Source organism: Sciurus vulgaris (assembly GCF_902686455.1).
Source record: "Sciurus vulgaris genome assembly, chromosome: X".
Taxonomy (NCBI): domain Eukaryota; kingdom Metazoa; phylum Chordata; class Mammalia; order Rodentia; family Sciuridae; genus Sciurus; species Sciurus vulgaris.
The window spans coordinates 55,716,326-55,740,418 of NC_136471.1; the positions used below are offsets into that span (position 1 = coordinate 55,716,326).

The 24,093-nt window shown below is 34.0% G+C and overlaps 1 long non-coding RNA gene across 2 annotated transcripts in view; it reads left to right on the plus strand.

Moving 5' to 3' along the window:
- The first annotated feature begins 6,644 nt into the window (after positions 1-6,644).
- Positions 6,645-24,093, plus strand: part of LOC306650811 — a 256,611-nt gene continuing 239,162 nt past the window's right edge. For both annotated transcript variants that reach the window (XR_013761036.1, XR_013761037.1), the window contains exon 1: positions 6,645-6,693. This is a non-coding gene — a long non-coding RNA (uncharacterized lncRNA). The remainder of the gene's footprint in view (positions 6,694-24,093) is intronic.

Sequence of the window (24,093 nt, forward strand, 5' to 3'; positions counted from 1 at the left end):
AGAGAGAGAGTGCTAAGCTCAGCACACAAAATATATACCCAAAGGCAGGCCCCCAGGGACCCACCTCCTCCAGTCACAGCCTACCAGCCTTTAGTTACTACTCAGATAACCCATATCAGGGGATTAATGCACTGACTGATTAGGTTAAGATTCTCATAACCCAATCGTTTCACCTCTAAATTCTTATGCATTGGGAGACTCCTAATATCTAAACCATAACAATGGTCTTTGATAAGCAATTGCAACATAATAATGACAACAACAAGAACAATAATAATAATAAAACACCTGAAGTACTCAGTCTTGATGTATTAGCTTCCAGAGAATTCCATAACACATTATTACAAATTATTATAAATGGCATTGCTTTATAAACAGAAATTTATTCTCTTACCATCCTGCAATCAAGAAATCCAAAATCAAGATATCATCACCACATTGTCTTTGTAGTTATGGGGAAGTATTTGTTCTTTGTCTTTTTCAGCCTCTGGTAGCTGTGGCCTTCCTTAGTTTGTGACCAAATGTCTCTCCTCCATGCTCACGTTGTCTTCTGTGTGCTTGGTTCTTTTCTGTTTCTTATAAGAGCACTTGATATCAAATTAATAGCCTATGTGGATTATCCAAGATGATTTCATGTCAAAATTCTTTATGATACCTTCAAAGATCCTTGAAATATTTCCCATTCATTGATTCCAGGGATTTTTGACCTAAACATATCTTTGTGGAGAGGGCACTGTCCAACCCAATGGAGTCTGCCTTCAGACTCTCAAAAAGTTCTATCTGTCCCACATGCAAAATACATTCCTTTCATCCCAACATACCCAAATGTCCCAAACCACTAGACCAATTGTAAATCCAAAGTTATGAGTTATGAGTTATTAGTTTAGTTTATTAGTTAAAAAGTTCCAAATCTCATCCCCTAAATCATCTATCTAAAAGGGTCATGGGTGAAACTCAGAGTATGACTCATTGTAGTTTAGAATGTCTGTGGACCTGTGAAACTAAAATGCATGTTATCTGCTCTCCAGATTAACTGATGGAATAGGTAGGTTTAGGATAACAGTTACAGACGTTCCCATTTCAAAAGTGAGAAAGAGGAGCAATAAAGAAGTCACTGGTTCAATCAAGTTGGAAATTCATCAGGACTAATTTCAAGAAATTCCAAGGATTGAGAACAATCCTCTATTGTTCACTGTTGCATCCCTTGGGCCCTGTTGCTTATGTGGGCCATGTCTACACTCATATGTTTGACTTTTCCTGCCTCTGTGTCTGTGTGTGTAAGTCAGTCTTCCTTTTCCTTAAACAGTAGTACATGTTTGCTTCCAAGTAGCTCTGTAAGCCTAATACTTGCTTGTGTAATTTTAGAAATGCAGTAGCCTTCTCTCATTTCATCTTGCTTTCATCCTTTGTAATCCAAGACAGCAGTGGCTATACAGGTATGTTCCAAAATGTTCAAGGATTCTTATCTACATTGTGGAGTTCTACACAACAAGATAAGAAGGGCCCAAACATGTCTTTCTTGGATAACCCCATCTCTATTTCCAGCTTGAATCTATTAGTCATATACCCTTAGCGTTTTCACCAAAGAACATTTGCTTAACAGTGAATTTCCTAATTTTAGCATCTTTTATTCTCTGAATGGGCCAAAAACATTCTAAATCATCAAATTTGAATTCTTTTTGCTTAATAGTACCTTTCCCAAATTATTGCTTAACTCTCACATTTTATTATAAGTAACCTTCACCTTCAACATTCTGCTTGAAAATTTCAGCTAAATATAAACTTCTTTGATTGAAGTCCTGCTTTACAAGGACTATAAAACACAATTCATATAAAATTTCTACCACTACATGACAATGATCACCTTTCCTCTAGTTTCTAAAAATGTGTCCCTCATTTTCTTCTGAGTTCTCTTTAGTAGCTCCCTTAATGCTCATATTTCTACCAACATTTTTTTCATAACAGCATGTTTTCTCTCAGATGATAGAAGATTTCTCTACCATGTTCCTCATCTTTTCCTAATCTCTCACCAGAATTGCCTTTAACATCATATTTCTATCAAGTCTCTTCCAGATGTTTTCTAGACATTTTCTATTATGCTTCTCAATATTCTCCCATCCTCTACCCATTATTTAATTCCAAAGTCACTACGAAAGTTTTAGGTGTTTTTAAAGTAAAGCCTACTTTTCTTAGTTTCCTAAGGTGACCATAAAAATTAAAAAGAAAAAAAATGAGACTAGAAAAAAACTGACAATAGTTATACATAAAATCAAGGTATCAGCAGGAGTGCATTCTCTGAGGCTCTAAGAGAGAATTCATTCTTTGTCTTTTGAAGTTCTGGTAGTTTCTATTTTCCATGGCTAATAATCATATCTCTCTTTAAATCAACTTCTCTGTGTGTTTGTGCCTTCTCATCATTATTTCATAAAACACTTTTCTTTGACTTTAGGATATATTTGAATAATCCTAGATAATCTCATCCTAACAGTCTTAACTGAATTAGATCTACAAATACCCTTTATCCAAATAAGGTTATATTTACAGGTTTCAGAGATCTCATCATGAACATTTATTTTGGGGAGACACCATTTGACTCACCACACCAGAAAACGTCAATAGGGGAAAATTGAGTGGATTATGAAGGATAAATGAAGTCCTGAGAGAGAAAGAGAGGGAGGCAATGAGAGAGAGTGAGAGAGAGGATGGAAACATTGATTAAGAGCTAGCATTGTCTGTGCCTAAGAATGAGAATATTAAAATTTTGTCCTTCTGTGAAAGCTTCTACTTCAGTTTTTGTTTGTTTACATTTTGAGGAAGTTGAACATATAAACAACTTAACACACTGAATATTATGAATGATCAGCTGACCAGTCTTGTCTCCAAACAGATTATGTTCACTTGTGTTCCAGGTCACTGTCTTCCAAGATGAGGTAAAGCTCCAAATCCAGTATTTTCAATTCCTGGTTACATATTACAATTACCTTGGGAGCTTTTAAAAAAATATTTCTTCCTGGGCTCCATCCCAGACCTATTAAATTAGAATTTCTGGGGGCTGGGCCAAGAACTTTGTATTTTTGAAAGCTTTTCAGGTGATTCTAATGTGCAATCAGAAATGAAAACCTGTTCTAAAAATCTTCATTTTCTAGAAAATCAAGCACTCAAAATGGTAACTCTTTAAAACAATTTAATAAAAGTGCTTGAACAAGATTTTAGTGGAAATGAGTCACCTTACATAAACACATATAGGAAATCACTAAATGGAACCACAAATTAGAACTGATGTATTCTTCCTATCCCTTCACAGTTTAGGAACTCTAAATATATTTACATCTCTCAAGGTTGGAGTCTTCTTAAAACGAAAGAAAAGCTTATTTAAATTGACTTATTTAAAAAGTCAATTTGTGCCAGGTACAGAGGCATATGTCTGTAATCCCAGCAATTTAGGTGATTGAGGCAGGAGGATTGCAAGTTCCAAGCCGGCCTCAACAACTTAGCAAGGCCCTAAGCAACTTAGCAAGACCCTATCTCTAAACAAAAAATAAAAAGGACTAGGGGTGTGGTTCAGTGGTTAACCCCCTGTGTTCAATCCCTGGTACAAAAAAAAAAAAAAAAAAAAGTTGATTTCTGAAGAAGTATAATGCAGCAATTAAGAGGGTCTAGGTTGGAGCTAGATAGCTTGACTTCAATTACTGGCTGACCATTTACTACCTAAGTCACCTTGGGTGAATTAACATGCTTCATTTCCTCTACTATAAAATTGGAATAAAAATCCAACCTGCCACTATGCTATTGCTGCAAGTATTAGTGAAACTAATACAAATAAAATGCTTAAAAAAGTTTAAAAATATAAGTAAATGTATGTTTTCTAATCATGTTAAGCACAATGGACTAGGGAAGAGCAGGGCACCAAGGAAGAGTCAAGTTAATGTTCAATTTAAAAGCTTCATAGATTCTAAAACTTCTATAAACTCTTCCACATGAAATAATCATTTTTATACCAAAGAGTGAACCTCAAAATTATTTCTTTGAATTTAAAACCCTAAAAGGCTAAATGGTTTCAGGATTTTAAAATAGATCAAATTATACTTAAAACAATCATTTAATAGAAATGATTAAATGTCCTAGTAGAGATCAGAGTGAGCTATAGAATTATAATAAAATCAAAATAGTAGCAGATATTGTAAATATCTCTAACTTTACTTTTTTCCACAAATAATTTGTTCTATTTGAGCTGTTGAAACCTTAAAATAATCATTCAATATATTTATGGATCATGAAGGATGCACTTAGTGGTCTACAGGCTCTGCTTAACCTCTCTGAGCATACATTTTCTAATATGTATATAGGAATGATGACAGGTTTTTATTTCATAGGCATGTGTGAGGCTTAAATGAAACAATCTTTGTACATCAGCTAACACGGAATTTAGCTTATATTAAGCACCTAATAAATGACAGAATTCATTATCTCATTAAGTCCTTATAGTAACACTATGAGTTTAATTTTTAATTCTCATTACACGAAATGAGGACACTAAACTCAGAAATGTTAAGTGACTTCTTGAAGTGCAGCCAGCTAATAATTGATAAAGGTCTTTGAACACTAAGACCAGTTTTGATTGTTTCTAAATGGTACCTGCTTTGTCTTTTGCTCTCTTTCCAGTATGAATATTTTTGGCAATTGATAATGAGAGAGGGGATATATGAAAAGATTAATCCAATAATATTTTTCTGTTCCTGGTCTTGGGCAATGTAGTACTGCTAGAGAAATATCATAGAACAAGGATGATTCAGTAATATATACTCATGTGTATGTGCTTGTGAGATTGTATATTTGTATATATTATATATGATTGCATGTAAGTATATGTATATTTATACATCTAAATTCTCAACATAAATATCCTTTTACTTACATTCTTCTCAGTGACTGAAAACCTTAATAGTCTCTGTGAATCATGTACCTTCAGTCTTCTTTTTCAGGAAAGGTCCTCATGATGCTAAGTAATGACTATGATAATGAAAATCACAATGTAGAGAATGCCTATTTAATGCAATGCCATATGGTTTATTTCAATTATTTTATTTAATTTCTTCAAATAACCCTATTAGATTGGCATTATCCTCATATCTGAGAAAACTGAGGTGCAATTAAATGAAATAATTTGCCTAGGGTCAACAATTAATAAACTTTACATGTCATTTTCAACTTGAAAGAGAAGTAGGAGCCACCAATATGAGGGCCATTTACTCTTTTAGACCTCCATGTCTAAAGTACATATCATTCTATGTCCTTTCCCCCTGTCTCAGAGCAGAGACATACAGAAATTCATTTCAATAAGGACCCTGAAGAGATGGTGCTGGAATATGAAATAAGAATAATGTAAGAGCCCAGTGAAACCATATTTGAATCTTTAAGATGTACTTCATGGTCCCTCTATTCCAATATCAGGATCACTGTAAATGCTCACAAATGTGGACTAAGTGACAAAGAATCTGCTGTTCTGTAAGGACAAGAGACTGATCAAGTGAGAGCAGTCAAACCGTAATATTAAAGTGTCTAAGTAGTAGAAAGAACATCATTTAAATAGAAAATTCTTCATTTAACAGGTAGATTTTCTAAAACAATCTGCAAAGGTGGTGTGAGAGGCATCTATTGATTCTGAGGCCCTCCTCTATTCCTCTTTCTTCCTTTAGCAGTAATCTTCTATTGCAGATCTTGCTCTGATATATTTGGGTAACTTATTAATTAAGATGCCCTGCTTGACCTGTCCATGAGACAGATATACAAGCCATACTAAGCCAAGTAAACTAATACCTAAAATATGTGATCCTCCCCATATATTCCAAACCAGGTCCCAATGGATAATTTTCTTCCAAAAAAACAAAACAAACAAAAAAAAAAAATCACCTCTTATGCTAGAATCACTATCATCTTACATGGTACTTCTGTGAATTACACAATAGTAGTCATTCTTCAAGACACTTTACTTCTGTATACCATGAAATTGTTGTCATAGATAATCTGTGATGGCTATATTATGAATGGAACATCTCCTTAGTTGTGGTGCCAGTGTGCTCAGCTGTACATAGTTTGCCTCTCCTGAAAGCTTCTCTGAGCAGACTGACATGGTGAAAATGCTCCCAGCCCCCTCAGCTCCAGTTCTGTAATCCTTCAATCCTGTGAAAGCACAGAAACACTGATTAATGTTCTGCCTCCCTTTTTAGCTAGCACTTTGGTAAGCAGGGTGTTATTTGTTGCTTCGAATAAATAAAAAGAGGTAGAAAAAGAAATGTCTAAGCATTTTAAATGAGGGTCTTTATTTGATCTCCTAGGAATCAGATGCTTTATAATCAACATGCCCACAACAAAAAAAAGCAGTTGAATGGTTAAAGACTATTTTCATTATTTAATCACAAGTCTCTGTGCATATACTTGCATTAATAGACTTATAAAAGATTTTAGATGGCAGTTGCCATTGTTTGATAAAGTTGTAATTACCACAGACTATGTGCTCAATGATAATTACTGCTTTTTGGTAACACTCTCTGGTGAAACTGTAATTGGATTAAACCAGAAAAGCAAGGTCATTAATCACAGGCTTTCTGACGTCATTGCACTTTACTGCTTTAGTTTCACTTATACTTTACTGCAGCACAATTATACCTCTTGAATCGTCTCTCTCTTCAGAAGGTAAGGGTTTCTTAAACTTGGTTTTGAGTTATTCAGCAAAGTTTGCAAATGCAAAGAGTTTGCAAAGTTGTAGAGCAGATTTAGTGTATACTTAACATTCATTCACCTGTTTTCTCTGGTCCTTTTCTCCTTTTCTGTGATCCCTTATTATCTCTTATGTTGTTAACAAAGATGAGAATCTCATAAAATAATTCAAAATAAGGTCCCTGTGGTTTCTATTGAAAGACACCTGGGTTATTCCAAGTTCTTTTATTATTAAAAATAAAGTTGGTATGAATATTGCATAAAGGTATTTATGTGATTAATTTTTCTGGCATAAATGCCCAGGAGCGCAATTACTGGTTCATATGGCAGTTACATGTTTAATTTTTTTTAAGAAAATGCCAATCTGTTTTCCAGAGGGGTTGTATCTTTTATATTTCCATCAGCAACATATGAGAGATGCAAGTTCTCTGCATTTCTTGCATCTGGTGCTTTCAAGATTTTTGATTCAGCCATTTTGATCAATGTGCAGTGATATCTCATTGTGGTTTTTACTTTCATTTCCCTACTGATTAATATGTGCTATTCGCCATTTGAATATCGTGTTTGCTAAAATATCTCTTCACTTCTTTTCCCCATTTTCTAAATGGACAGGTTTTTGTTTGTTTGCTTGTTCGTTTGTTTTATAGTTGAGAATTCTTTAGATAGCCTAACACATATCATTTGTCAAATACATGGTTGCAATGTTTTCTCCCAGACTGTATGTTTCCTTTTTAGCCTTTTAATATGATTTTTCACATAACAGTAGATTTTAGTTTTAATGAATTTCAACTTATCAGTATTTTTAATGAGTTATGATTCTGATGTCAAGTCTACAAATTCTGGCCCTAAATCTCAAAGATTCCCTCATACTTCTTTTCTAAATCTTTATAATTTTACATTTAGCATTGGAGTCTGTGGTCCATTTTGAGTTAAATTTTGTTTAAGGGGTGAGAGTGAGATTGTGCTTCACTTTTTTAAACTGTTGTTCTAGCACCATTTAAATTTTTTTGTATTTGTAGATGGACAGCATGCTTTTATTTTATTTATTTTTTTATAAGGTACTAAATATTGAATCCAGTGCCTCACACATGCAAGGAAAAAAACTCTGTCCCTAAGCTGCAACCCCAGCTCTGGCACGATTTTTTGAAAAGATTATCTTTGTTGCATTGCACTGTATTTGTACCTTTTCTAAAACTCAGTTGACCATTCTTATATGAACTACTTCTGGTGCCTTCTTCTGTTACACTGATTTATTCATCTATTCCTCCATTAATATCATACACTCCTCTTTGCTAGAGCTATATGATTAGTCTTGAAATGGCTAACAGAAAGATAACAGGAAAATCAGTAAATGAATTGAAAGCCACTTTATTGTTATTTTTCAAAAAATTTTAGTTGGATGCAGTGGCACACACCTGTAATTCCAGTGGCTCGGGAATCTGAGGCAGGAGAATTGCAAGTTCAAAGCCAACCTCAGCAAAAGTGAGGCACTAAGCAACTCAGTGAGACCCTGTCTCTAAAAATACAAAATAGATTTGGGAACGTGGCTCAGTGGTTAAGTTCCCCTGAGTTCAATCCTCAATACTAACCCTCCCGCCGCCTCGAAAAACAACAAATTATCTTGCTGTGATTTTGGTAGGAATCATCTTCAACCTATATCTCAATCTGGGGAGAATACGTTGTGTCAAGTCTTCCAATCAATGATCACAGTATATGTCTCCATTTATTTAAATCTCCTTTGATTTCTTTCACAATTTTTTAGATTTTATTATACAAATCTTGTACAAGTTTTATCAGATTTATATTTTATCAGATTTAAACCTAAGAACTTCTCTTTCTTTATTTGAATGGCTTTAAATAGAATTGTATTTTTAATTTCTATGTACACATTGATTGATATTATATAGAATCAAAACTTATTTTTTATATTAAACTTTTGTGTTTGTGTGCATGTTATTTTTTATATTAAACTTTTGTGTTTGTGTGCGTTGCTGGAAAATGAACCGGGCCCACATACATGTTACGTTTGTGCTCTCCTACTGAATTACACCCCCATTCCTGTATATTAAATTCATATTCTGAGATCTGTATAAATTCACTTATGATTTTTTCTTTTTGTAGTTGTTTTTTGGGTTTGTTTGTTTTTGGAGATTCCCTGGAATTTTCTAAGCAATCATGTCACCTGTACAAAAACGTTATTTAATTTCTTCCTTCCCAATCTGTAAATCATTTATTTCCTTTTTTTGCTTTATTGTACTGGCTAGAACTCCATGCACTATGTTGAAGAGAATGACGAGAGTAAGTATTCTTGGCATTTCCTAATCTTAGTAGAAAAGTGTACAGTCTTTTATTGCAGCAAGAAACATGTTAGCCATTGAGGTTTGTAGAGTCTTTTATCTAGTAAAACAAGTTCTTCACTTTTCCTACTTTGCTGAGAATTTTTATCATGAATGAATGCTGATTTTTTCCAAATGCTTTCTCTGCATTAATTAAGATGATTCTGGAATTTTTATTAATTGTCCTGTTTTATGGTGGATGATTTTGATTAATTTTCAAGTATCAGATCAGACTTTTATCACTGAAATAAACTCCATTAGATTATGGTATTAATTATTTTTATTTATTTTTAAATTTTACATACTAATATTTTATCAAGATTTTTTCATCTACATTTAGAAGGGATATTAGACTGTTATATTCTTTTTCATTCTTTATCTTGTCTTGTTATCAGATTAATGCTAGCCTTATAAAATTAATTGGAAATTTCCTTTTGTTTTCTGGAAGAGATTATGTAGAATTCACATTAATTCGTTTTTAAATGCTTAGTAAAATTCTCTAGTAAAAGCATCTTTGATGGGAGATTTAGTTTTTGTGACTCTTTGAAACTACAAATTCAATTTTCTTACTCTATGGTTATTCAAATTATCTGTTTCATATTGGGTCAATTGTAGCATTTTGTGCTGTTTTGAGAAATATCCATTTTATCTAATTTGCTAAATTTAAGTGTTCATAATATTTATTTTTTATTATTTTGATGTTTACAGTGTCTGTGGTGATATCTCACATTTCATAGCCTATGTTAGTGATTTAGATCTTCCCATTTTTCTTGATTAATTTTACTAGGATTTTGCCAATTTTATGACCTTTGCAAAGAATGAATTCATCATTTCATATCTTTTCATGATTGTTTAAATGTTTTCGGTTTCAGCAATTTGTACTCTTACCTTTATTTTTCCTTCCTTCTGCTTGATTTGGATTTACTTTGCCATTTTGTTCTAGGTTCTTGAGGTGGGAGCACATATTATTGATTTGAAAAATCTCTCTCTTTTGCAAGAGATCCATTTAATGCTTTAAATCTCCTTCTCAGCACTATTCCAGTTGTATATCACAAAATTCGATATAATGTGTTTTTCTTTTGAATCAGCTCTGTGTATCACTATTATTGTTTCATTTTCTGGACTTTCTCTTTCACACATGATTGGTAGTTTCTGAGTGTTTGGGAGACTTTCCTAGTATTTTTTGTTACTGATTTTTAGTTTGCTTCTATTCTGGTCAGATATCCATTATTTAAATTTGTTGAAGTTTTTAATGTCTCAGGATATCTATATCAAGACACATCTGGTATGTGGGTACTACAAAACCTTGAATATTGCTGTTGATTGGAGTGTTCTATAAACATCTATTTGATCCTGTTGTTTAATGATGCTTTTGAATTTTTCCATATCTTTGCTGAATTCCAGTCTAATTGGTTCATCAATTGTTGAGAGAGGCTTTGTTGCAGCCACTACTGGAGATTTTTCTTTTTCTTTTTCAGCCCTATCATTTTTTGACTCGTACAATTGTAGGTTTATTGTTTCGTTCATACACACTGATGATTACTGTCTTTTGTGTCTATTGATCCTTTTATCACTATGTAATGTTCCATTCTATCTCTGGTAATTTTCCTTGCTCTGAAGTCTGCTGTATCTGATATCAATAAAGCCACTCTTGCATTCTTTGGGTTAATATTTGCATGGTATATCTTTTTCTATCCTTTAAATCGTTACTTGCCTGTATCATTATATATGAAATGACTTTACTGTAAAAATCAGATAACAGTGCCCTTTTAAAATCTTCTCTGTTAATGTCTTCTAATTGGTGTATTTAGGTCATTTACACTGAATAGAATTATTGATATATTGTGGCTACCTTGTTTATTCTTTTCCATTTTGTTTTCCATGCCTTCAGGTAGGTTGTAGGAGCATTTTATTATTATTTTTAATAGCACGAAATTATTTATTTATTTTTTATGTGATACTGAGAATCAAATCCAGTACTTCACATGTGCCAGGCAAGCTCTCTACTGCTGAGCCACAACTCCGGGCCTGTAGGAGCATTTTAGATTACATTTTGAGTTTGTGCTTTTTAGTATATCTTTTTGTATGGTTTACTTAGGCTGCTCAAAATATATTATATAGTCATAACTTGTCACAATCTCATTCTTTTATAGATTTAAAACTTTTATCTGTATAGAAGCCTTACCTCCCTTTATGTTCTGTTGCCCTCTCCTATTTGTAATATAATTATCTTAAATATTTCATCTCTATGCATTTGGAGACACATCTGACAGTGATATAATGTTTGCTTCAATCATGAAACAATTCGTAAAATTCAAGAGAAGAGTCCTTCCTGGTGGTCTGAAGTTTTATATTGTTTTATTTATTTATTTTTTTCTGATGAGAGCATTTTCCTCACTTCTTTCTTTCATTTAAGAATGTCTTTTCATTATTTAGGGTTATTTCTATTGGTTATAGAGTTTGATGTTGAAGTTCTTTTCTTTCACCTTTTGAATTATACTCTGCCACTTCCACCAGTTACCATGGTTTCTGATGAATAATTTCCAATTGAAACTTTTGAAAATTATGAGAGTCTGGGTCTTACTTGGTTGGTATATACCTGACTTCCTGTTATACTCCTCTGGAGGGGACAAGGAGCTTCTAGAGCTTCTACCTTATTTCTATTCAATGAGTGTGAGACTCTAAATTCCCAACTCAATATCTATTGACATCCATGAGACCAAGGTTCCTCATTGGTGAAAGTTTTGGGTCTTTAGTAGGCTTCCACCAATAGCTTAGCTGGGAGGTAAGAGTTCCTGGTGCCTTCCCTGAAACTTCACCTTTTAATATCTTTATTTTTATTTGATTTCTGAAGAATATATTCACTGAACCTAGAATTCTGACTTGACAATCTTTTTCTTTCAGGAATTAAAAAAATGTGTGCCTCTTCCTTTGACCTCCAGGGTTTTAGATAAGTGATCAACTTTTATTCAAATTATTTCTTTCCTATTGGTAAAGTATTTTTTCTCTCTCACTGCCTTAAACATTTTTTTACTTAAGTTTTCAAAAAATTGTCTATAAATGGTCTTGGCATGAATTCTATGCCTTTAGCCTGTTTGTGTTTCACACAGATTCTTAAATATGTAAGGTTGTGGTTTTTGTCACTTAGGGAAGTATTCAGTCATTATTTCTTCAAGTACTATTACAGTCTCACTCTCCTCTACTCTTTTCTGGAACTCCAACAACAAGATTGTTAGATCTTTATTATAGTCCCACAAATCCCCAAGGTACCTTTAATTTTTTTTCTCAGGCAATTTTCTCTCCATTTTCACACTGGGTAACTTCTATTTCTTCTGTCTTCAAGGTTTATTATTATTGTTTCCTCTGTCTTCTCTATTCTTTTGTTGAGTGCACCCACTAAGTTTTTTATTTTGGCAATGTCCTTTTTAGTTCTAAAATTTCCACTTCATCCCTCTTTATTTGCTGTATTTCATTAATGAGACTTTCTATTTTTCAACTGTGTTCATAATTGCAAGTGTGTTCATAATTGCTTATCAAAACATTTTCTTATAGTTACTTTAAAATGTCTGTCTGATAAATCTAGCATTTTTGTCATTACATTGCTGATACTTATTATCTCTTTCATTCAGTATGAGATCTTCCCGGTTATTATTATGACAATGAATGATTTGCTATTGAAATTTGGACATTTGGTTAGTAAGGTAAGATACTGTGAATCTTATTTAAACCTGTTTTTGCTGATTTTCTGACACTTTTTGTGATAATTGATAGTAGAAGTGGCAATACTACCTCACAATTGTCAGACCAGAGTGGCAATTCATGTCCCTCCACTCAGTCTCTGTTGAAGAGGAAGAATGTTTGCTGCTGCTGAGTGGGGATAAAGTTCCTTCATCTCCAGTGAAACCATAACAGGGGATGTCTTTATTATTTCTTGAAACAAAAGCCCCAACTTCCTTAGCTTTCTCTTATCCCAACAGGGTCTTCTGATATCTCACTACAGCTCTGCAAGGTTGAAAGTCTAGGCTTCTCTCTCAGTCCTTGTTGCTGTGATTGGGAGCAAAGTCACAGTTTTTCTGTGTTGTTTACCTGGAACATTTATTCTCTTACAGTTTTATGTCTTTGTAGGGAGCTCTTTTTCTGATTCTTTGAATAAAGAAGGTAGGTTCGTTTTGGTCAATGCCCACCGTCATTTCTTGTTTTCCAGCTTGTCTGAAATACATAAGTTAACAAAAAACCAAGGGAACCAGGTGCAGTGGCTGCACACCTGTAATCCCAGCAGCTCCAGAGGCTGAGGCAGGAGGATCACAAGTTTAAAGCCAGGTCTGAGCAACAGTGAGGCGCTAAGCCACTCAGTGAGACCCTGTCTCTAAATAAAATACAAAACAGTGTGGCCCAGTGGTTGCGTGCCCCTGAGTAGTTCAATCCCCTGAGAAAACAAAACAAAACAAAACAACAACAACAACAACAACAACAAAAAACTAGGGAACTCACTGCCAGGTCATTTATTATGACCCAATGTTCCTAGATGATCTGTTTTTTTTCTTCACATTTCAGTCTTATATTTATTTTATTTTAATGTGCAGGGTTTTCAGCTATACTTAAAAAAATAGGAATAAGTTTGTCTACTATATCTTTCAGAAACTGAAGTGCCCTAGATATGCACTAAATAGAGCTACCCTATACCATTCAACTTGCATTTCTCCTGTTATGGGAGTATAGCACTTTAGTTATTTAGAATTCTGTGATTTCTGTTAGAAATTACTAGATAAGAAAACAGTTGGATTTACTGTGTCCTTTGAGAACAGAAACTAAAGACTGAATCTTTGCCACGGCATGGGTGAAATGGAGAACTGCATCATTACTTAGGAAAGATGTAATGGGAATTTGTCCCCCAATTTTAATCTTTGAGTCTCTATTCACAATTTTTAAAAGTCAAATGTTAAACTCAATTATCACAAAAAATATAATGAAATGTGCTAACAATGTTTGAAAATTTTTTTGTCATTGGACTGTGACAAACCATTTTCATTTTGTTCAAGAATTCTTTGCTTATCTCCCTCTCCAAGTAGATGACTTCATAACTTCACTGAGCAAGTGAAGGTTGTAAAATGTAAATATAATTACTTCCTTTTTATATTCTTAGTAATTTTGTACGTCCACCTATTCTCTCTTGCCTTTCTGCTGATTTTAATGTAAAGCAATTTAAGTGCCAAAATTCGAGGCAGACATCTCAGTTTGAATTCTAGCTCTGTGTCTTACCTGATTTGTGATCTTACACAAACTTTAACAGGCCTAATCTTCACTGTTCTGATGTGAGAAATGAAGATAATAATTGTATTTAGCTGTAACAGACATGAAAGTTAAAAACTATAGCAGCCATGAAAGTGCCTGGCTTGTATCTCCTTTCAAGAAAAAAAGTTGTTCAACTAGAAGGAGTATATTTTGCTGAGAATTTCCAGCTGTTACTGTCTTGAAGAACTGCCTCAGATATTTAGGTGAGGACACATCCTTTGTGAACAGCCTCCAGTCAATGAGTAAGTATGGTGAGACACTGGGAACTAGACAACCTTGCTTCCGCCCCTGTCTTCAGTTCCTTTGACAGGTCTCATATCTGTATTACAATCGGTATTATATTCTGAAACCTTTCATTGCCAGATCCTACTGTTCCCCACTTGATATTTCACAAACCGATCTCTGAATAAACTTTTTGAACAGCTAACTCCATCACTGTATCTGCTTGACAAAAGACTCCACTGGCACACTACTTCATTAAAGATGCAATGAATATAAAATGAGATGATACATAGAGATGAAATGCTACCTAATCATTTCTTCACATAATAATTGTCATATAATAATTAGTAAATAAAAGTCAGCTATTATTATGCTTTTAAAAGCTTGACTTCCACTCCTTCTTGGGTGTTCTTAACCATCATTATGGCTTGGATTTGGAATGTCCCAACAGGGCTCGTGTGTTGAAAGCATGATCTCCAATGCAACAGGGTTCAGAGGCAAGGTTTTGGGGGAAGTAACTGGATCATGAGGGCTCTTATCTCCTCAATGGATTAATCATTTAATGGTATTATTCAGAAATGATGGAAACTGCAAAAGGTGGGACCTATTTGGGGACTATATCTTGTCCCTCGCCCCTTCTTTCTCTATTTCCTGGCTGCCATAGGGTGAGCAGCTTTGCTCTACTGCACTCTTCTGCAGTGGAGCTGTCTGACCATGGATTGTAACCACTGAACCCATGAGCCAAAATAAATCTTTCCTCCTCTAAGTTTATATCCTCAGGTATTTGTTACAATAATGGAAAGCTGACCAACACAACTACATTCCTAATATTACTTACTAGCTTTTTTCCCACCAATTATCTGTCTGCTTGCCCACAAACCCACTGTTTTTAGTCTCTCCTTAAGTAGCACTTTCCCCTTATTTTTCAAATGTGTTAGTCTCCAAAGGCTTAAAACAACACCAACAACGTCCACATCTGCAACAACAAAACACTATTTCTCTTTTCAGTTATTTCTCTGAATCATACTATCTTATTGGTTCTATTTATTTCTCTATCCATTTGTTTTGTTTTTATCCTCACTGATTTCCTGAAAATATTTCCTCAAAGATCACCAATGTTCTACACAAACTTTACAGTCTTTTCTTGAATTTTCTAAATTCTTAACAGCATTTCTGAGAAGTTATGCTATACAGAAATCAGATTCATGTTCATTTAACCCAGTATTTGTCAAATCAATTCAATTCTTTAACATAAACACACAGCAGAGACACATATATCTGAGATATTTGGGGAATATCAATATTAAAAATATGTTCGCAAGTGAATACAATGCCTTGATTATTAAATAAAACTAATTAGAAATAAACATGTAATTAATCATTGGTATTCAATCAGGACTGTGTAATGCTTAGGCACATCATAGTAATTGTGGATTATAAGAAAGAAGTACAAGCTATGCTTAGTATTCCTTAACATATGTCCAACTAGTTGTCAAGAAAAAAAAGCAGGCATTAAAAAAAAAACAATAAATAAACCTGCACTACCAATATATTATGCATTCTAGAACAAATTAGTGAGTTCATAGGTAAATTAGAAAGTGTCAATTATTCTGGAAGAGCAGAGAGGTAGTAACTACCCATTCCAAGGATAAAGCTTACTCTCTACCTGTCAAATAACATTAGTATTTACTTAATGTGATTTTCCCTAGAAAATAAGAGTCTAAATTTTTTCAACCCATAGAAATGATAAATATTTAAGGACACGGAAAAGCTAATTACTCTGATTTGCTCATTACACATTGCATATATGCCTTGAATTATAATGCTTTCCTCCATAAATATAAGCAAAGATGGTATGCCAATGAAAATGAAAAAATTCAACAAAAGGAGCAAGAAATTTCAACAGGCCATCACATCTTCTGTTTATCTTGGACTAGTTATATAATCTCTCAGAACCTCAGTTTCCTTATCTGGAATATGAGGATAATAATAGATTGCACATTTTAAAAATTAAATTTTCTCATGAAAGTACAGCTCACAAAATAGTGCTAAGTACTGCTCAATGAATGTTAGTTATAATTAGCAGAAGTAACATTAATTGTGATTAATGTCATGGCTTCTTCTTACCGTCTATAACCTGGGTATAATATGAGTCATAAAGAAGTGAAAGACACAGTAAAAGTACCACTACTTTGAAATGTTCCCAATATTTTTTCCTAACTTTAAAACTGAATCATGTCACTCACTAGCTCAAATGTATGATGTGTCCCCTCTTTCTTTCAAAACTAAATTTAGATGGCTTACCACAACTTTCAAGATCATGCAGACTGTCCCTTATTCTAAATTTCACCTTAAGTATTGCCATTTTTCTAATGAAAATCCAATGCTCTAGGCAATTTTTGCTAGTATATGGTTTTCAAACATCTCCTGTATTTGCTTATTGTTTTGCCTTTTGTCTATAATTTTTTCTCAAGTCTCATGTCATTCCCTTTACCTGACATATTTCCTCTCCTTAAATTTTCATAATGAGTAGACTATTCTTTATTTGCACTCATTCATGTATTCTCCCATTCAACAGCTATCAACAGCTACTATGTGTGTTTTCTACTGTAAGCACTAGAGATATTCCTTATAAAATAAAACTCCATTAAGAAATAGAATCATTCGAGCAGGTGTGGTGGCTCATGCTTGTAATCCCAGCAGCTTGGGAGGCTGAGGCAAAAGGATTGTGAGTTCAAAGGCAGCCTCAGCAACTTAGTGAGGCCCTAAGCAACATAACAAGACTCTGTCTCTAAATAAAATATGAAAAAGGGCTGGGAATGTGACTCAGTGGTTAAGTGCCCCTGGGTTCAATTCCTGGTGCCAAATTTAAAAGAATGAAAGAAATATAGTCATTTAACAAATCCTTGCAAATCCAACACTTGTTTAAAATGAAGGGGAGAGCTACATACACACACATATATAGGTGTATATATATATATCTATATAGTAGAGGAGCTAATCTACTCTGGGGATAAAAGATTTCCAAGAAAAATACACATTTTAATTAATGTGAGTAGGAGCAAATGTTCAGTAGGAATTTGTAAAATGGTGTCAGTACTTGGGAGTGGAAGTAGGAGTGGGTGCAAAGAGAACCACTGTGTGAAGGTTATAAGGTAGAAAAAGAACACAAATATTTACAAAAAAATGGAGAACTTCTGCATGTCCATAGGAAGTGTGATGAAGGGAATGTATAATGTGAGGACAGTGCAACAAAAAAGAGACTTTTGCTTATCTATTATAATGGCCCTTATTGAGTTAGGAAAAATGTGTCAATTGTCTTGTTCCTCAAAATCTCTAGCACAACAAAAATTGACTCTAAGTGGATCAAAAGACCTAGGAATTTAGACCAGAAATCCTACATATACTAGAAGAAAATATAGGTGCAACACTTCAACATATTGGCACAGAAACTCACTTCCTGAACAGGACTCCTAAAGCACAAGAAATAAAAAAAATTAAGAGGTGGAATGACATCAGACTAAAAAGTTTCTTCAAAGCAAAAGAAATGATAAAGAGTGTGAAGAGAGAACCTACAGAATGGAAGAAAATCTTTACTACCTGCATCTCAGATAGGGTGTTAATTTCCAGGATATACAAAGAACTCAAAAAAACTTAACACCAAAAAAAATCCAATCAATAAACGGAGAAATGAACTCTACAGGCACTTCACAGAAGAAGAAATATAATCAGTTTTAACAAATATATGAAAAATGTCCAACATCTCTAGCAGTTAGAGAAATGCAAGTTAAAATGGCACTCTCATTTCAACTCATTCCAGTCAGAATGGCAATTATCAAGAATACAAGTAATAATAAATGTTGGCGAGGATGTGGGGAAAAAGATACACTCACACATTTCTGGTGGGACTGCAGGTTGGTGCAACCACTCTGGAAAGCAGTACGGAGATTCCTCAGAAAACTTGGAATGGAACCACCATTTGACCCAGTTATCCCACTCCTCAGTTTACACCCAAAGGACTTAAAATCAGCATACTACAGTGACACAACCACATCAATGTTTGGCAGCTCATTTCACAATAGATGAGCTATGAAACCAACCTAGGTGCCCTTCAACACATAAATGGATAAAGAAAATGTGGTATATATACACAATGGAATATTACTCAACCATAAAGAAGAATGAAATGATGGCATTTGCCAGTAAATGGATGGATCTGAAAACTATCATGCTAAGGGAAATAAGCCAATCCCCCAAAACAAAAGTCAAATGTTCCCTTTGATATGTGGATGCTAACACACAATAAGTTGGTGGTGGGGAGAGAAAGAAGTTCATTAGATTAGATCAAGTGGAATGAAGGGAAGGGATGGGGGACAGGATTAGTGAAGATGGTAGAATAAATCTAACATAATATTCCTATGTACACATATGAAAATACCTAAGTGAATCCCACAATCATGCCCACCTACAAGAATGGGGTCCTAAATAGAATAAGATATTCCATGCTCATATAATTTTTATCAAAATGGATTGTATTGCTATGTATAAGTAAGAACAAACAATTTAAAAAATCCTAGTGGAGTGCCTTGAAGAGAGTAAGCATTCAGAAAATAATCATTGAAATGAATTTCTTTCCAGGAACTCATTTTAAAATTCTCTACTATAGAGGTATTTCATTTCCTGAAACTTTCCAAAGATGTTTAACCTTGGTCACAGGATTTGGGTTTTCATATTTTAAAAATTATATTATGTGCTTTCTATAATATTACTGTATTCTTTTGAACTGCATCAAGGGGAATCTCCTTTTAATTATACTGAAAGAGAGGAAAAGTGATAAGTTTGGCATGACAGAAATGAGATTAAATAAGGACGAGTTCATGTTGACTTGTTCTTAAAACAAGTCATAGTTTGCCTGGAGAATGAAATGTGCAATCTGAAGCTCATAGCCACCAATCAGATGTGAACCCATTGGGCAAAGGTGTGTTTATCCAAAAAATAATAAATCCTCTCAAAATTCAGAGGAAAAGGACTGCAAGTTCAGCTTGTCTTGTTTTATATATCAAATCATTTATTCTGAGCTTCCACAAACACTTTTAGCAAGTTACCTAAGACTTGCCAACATGATTCTCATAATAACTGTCTTTTTCATTATACAGGCATTTGCAGTATTTGCTGTATATTTGAGAAGAAAGCACTTTCCATTTAAACAAACTGAAACTGTTCTTAAAATTTTATTTCTAAGTTAAGAAGACAGAATAAAGGTAGAAGGTTAAAATGTTTTTACATTCTGAATAAAGAAAATACTTTTTCCTTCCAAAAGTGCCTTCTCGTAGTGCTTCAGACATGACTGCACTGATTGAATGAGAGAGTAATTGTGGTTTTTGTTCATTTTCTGTATTATTCCATTACCTATTATTTTTTGGAACATGAATTATATAAAACAAAATTCAAGCTTTTAGTGTATACTTCTACAAAATTGAAAAATGTATCTAATTGTATGACAGCCAAAGTCAAGATATGAAATACTTGTATCAACATGGCCAATTCTATCTTACCCCTTTCTGGTCAGCCCTTCTTGCCACCCATACACTCCGCCTCTGACAATCACATCTACTCTCAATCATTATAGCTTTGTCTTTTACCAAAATGTTATAGGAATGATATCATATACTACGTAGTCTTTTGAGTCTAAATTATTCCCCTTAGTAAAGCATTTGAGAGTTATCCCTGTTGTGTGTAAAATTAATTCTTTTCTTTTTCATTTTCATTTCACTTTAGCAAATACCTAGGAGCGGCATTGTTGAATCTCTATATTTTTGCATTCTCACCTGTAAAGTAAGAAAATCCTGTTTGTTCCATGTTCTTAAAATTCTGTACTCAACTCTTTTTGTTGTTTATTTTATTGTGGCTATTTGAATGAATTTGTAATACGAATTCACTATAATTTAATTTGCATTATCCTAATGACTAATGGTATTTCACATCATTCATGTGGTAAATTGCTGTTCATAGTCTTCTTTGGTGAAGTGTCTGCCCAAATGTTTGCATACTTTGGGTTGACTTTCTTTTCTTACTATTCAATGTTGAGGGGTACTTTGTATGTTTTGGTGACACATTCTTTGTCTAATATGTGACTTTCAAATATTCTCTGTCATTTGTCTTTTCTTTTGCCCAAGTATCTTTTGAAAAGTAGAAATTCTAGTGTTCATCAAGAGCATTGTATCATTTCTTTAGTGAGTTATGCTTTTATTGTTATAGCTAAGAATATTTTGCCTAAAGCATGGGCTTAAGTATTTTTCCTGTTTTTCTTTTTTCTTTTTTTCTAGACATTTTATAACTAGGATTCTTTTTTTTTTTTTTTTTTTTTTTTTTAGTTAACATTTTTTTGTGTAGTAGAAAGCAGGACTCAAACTTTACTTAGCTATGTATGAATGTTTCCGCCTGCACCACCGAGACCCCGGGAAAGAATCGGAGACGGACTGGGAATGAACAACTTTTTTATTTTTCTCAGGGGTGCTTCCTTGCTTGCTTCCTTACTTGCCTCTTTCCCCAAGTAGACGCCTTGGTGCCAACACCAGCTCGTCTAGCGTGGCCACCCCAGCCGGCCTGGAAGAGCAGGCAGTCGCCCGGCCATGCGCCTCCAGCAGCACGCTGCTCTTGCCCATGGCCTCCAGGCATGCCAGCAGCTGCAGCCCTTTGCTCAGGGCCATGGGCTCCCGGGCCACTGTGCACGCGAGCAGCTCCTCGTACTCCCACAACTTCCAGGAGTTTCACTTTGCGCCAATGATCCCGCGGTGCTCTGTGGTCTGACTCCTCCAACTCCTCACGCGCAAGTGCGGGTGGGGGGGTGAACCTAAGGGAGGGAGAGGACGCATCCCGCTAGCAGGTGGGCCCGATCTCCCGCCTGCGCGGTCTCTTCCTCAAACAGCTGTAAGCATGTCTCTACATACGTGTGCATTGGTTGCATGTGGATATCTAATAGTTCCAGCACTTCTTGTTGTAAATATTGACCTTTCTAAAATTGAATTGCTTTTTATGTTGGTCAATACATATATGTGTGAGTTTATTTCCAGACTTTCTATTCTGTTCCAATTCATGTATATGTGTATTCTTTTGTCAGTTCCACTTTGTCTTGATTACTATAGCTTTATATCGTTTTAAACAAGATAATAGAAGTCCTCAAATTGTGTTCTTTGTATTTTTAAATTGTTTGGGTCTTTCTAATACTATTATCTTTCCATATGATTTTTAAATCAAATTTGATTTCAATCAAAAACTGCACTGCTTGGATTTTCAGGATTGCATAGAATATACAGATTATTTTAGGGAGAACAAATATCTTAATAATATTGACTTTTTCATGAACATGGGTTTTTCTCTATACTTCAGTAAAATTTTTACTATTTTAATTTTATATATATTTTAAAAATTTCACCATAGAAACGTATATATTTTGCTAAATTTATACCTAAATATACTTTTTTTTGTTGTTTTCAGGTGCTAGTCAAATGGTACATTCTGTGAATTTCTTCTTCTGATTTTTCATTTCTGGTACATAGAAATATGGTTGATTTTTATATATTGAACTTATTTTGCTACTCAGTTGAAGATGCTTATTAGATCTAATAACTATATTGTAGATTTTAAAGAATTTTTAAGTAGACAATCCAGATCTCTATGAAATGACTTATTTCTTCTATTCTCAACTGTATGGCACTTATTTATTTATGTATTCACTTACTTGCTTACCTACTTATTAATGTATGTGTGCATTTAGACTTATTGAACTAGATAGACTTCTGGTATGTTGTTGAATAGGACTTGATTCCTTCCGATCTTACTGGGAAATCATTTTGTCTTTGACCATTTACTGTGATGTTAGTTGCAGATTTTGTAGATATTCTTTATGACTCTAAAGAAGTTCCCTTCTAACCTGGTGCAGTGGCAGCAGGCTGAGGCAGGAGGATCAAGAGTTCAAAGCCTCAGCAAAAGCGAGGAACATAGCAACTCAGTGACACCCTGTCTCTAAATAAAATACCAGAATACAAAGGAGGGCTGGAGATGTGGTTCAGTGGTTGAGTGCCCCTGAGTTCAATTCCAGGCACTCCCCAAAAAAGAAGTTTCCTTCTATTTTGTTTGCTGAGATTATGTTGTGAATGGATATTTGACTGTTGTCAAACGTTTTTCCTAGACCAGTTGTACTGACCACATGGTTACCATATCTTTTTATATGGTAGCTTATATTCATTGATTTTTTTAAATGAATTTATTGTTGTACATTTTGCAGATCATACAATTCACTCATTTCAAGTATATAGTTCAACTATTTTAAGTAATTTTACCAAGAAATGTGACCATTGTTTGAAGTCAACTTCAAAATATTTTCATCCCCCAATAAGACCCAGTATACCCGTTTACAATTAATTCCCATTCTGTTTGCTGGCTCCAGGCAAACAATAATCAACTTTCTATATCTATTAATTTGACTTTCCTATGTCCTATAAATAGGATTACATAGTATCTGGAAAGAAGAAGCCAAGGGAAAAGGGAATTACAGTGAATTGAAGCTGACCAAAATTTTATATGTGCATGCATGGATGTGACATGGTGGGTCCTGGCATTGGGTGTATTTACAAGACACTAATTAAAAAATAAAAGAAGTAACCTGTAAATGGATTGAAGAGGGATCAATGGAGTGGAGAGAGGGGGCAGAAAGGGGGAAACTGCTGGGAACTAAATGGGACGTGGTTGTGTTACGTTCTTTTATGATAACATCAGAGTATATTCTGGTGTTGTATATAACTAAAAAGAATAAATAAAAATAAATAGATATAATGTGGGTACATTAGTGTTGTCCTACGATTTTCTGAGTCTCTTTTCAGTTTTTAATTCATTATACTTTATTTACCGGAGACTGGATGATTCCAAGGGACCTATTTTTATGTTCACTGATTATTTCTTCTGCCACATTGAATCTGAAGTTGTTGAATTTATCTAGTAAATTTTTCATTTCAATTATTATTCATTTCAGTTGTCAAATTTCTACTTTTATTTCTATGTTATTAGTATTGATATTCTCTATTGGAAGAGAAAGCATTCCTATATACGCCTTTAATTCTTTAGAAATGTTTTCCTTTAATTATTTGAGTGTACTTTTAATAGTTGACTCAAAGAATTTGTTTGTTAAATCTGACATCTGGGCCCTAACATAAGCTATTTCTGTTGTATGTTTTTATTACCTGTGTTATGGGCCATATTTTCCTGCCTTTTTACATGTATTCTAATTTGGGGGAAAATGGACATTTTAAAAAATATAAATAGTAATATGTCAATCTGGAAATCAGATTGCCCTTGCTCTGGTCTGTGTTTTGTTACTATTGTCTTTTTATTGTTTTGCCAATGTTGCTATTGATTTTTTTTCTGTTTACTAATCTTTCTGCACTACTTCTGCAATTTCTGTATTTTCTTAGTGAGTCGTCACTATTTAGGTGGATAAATAGGTAATGATTAGTTACAGATTTCCTTA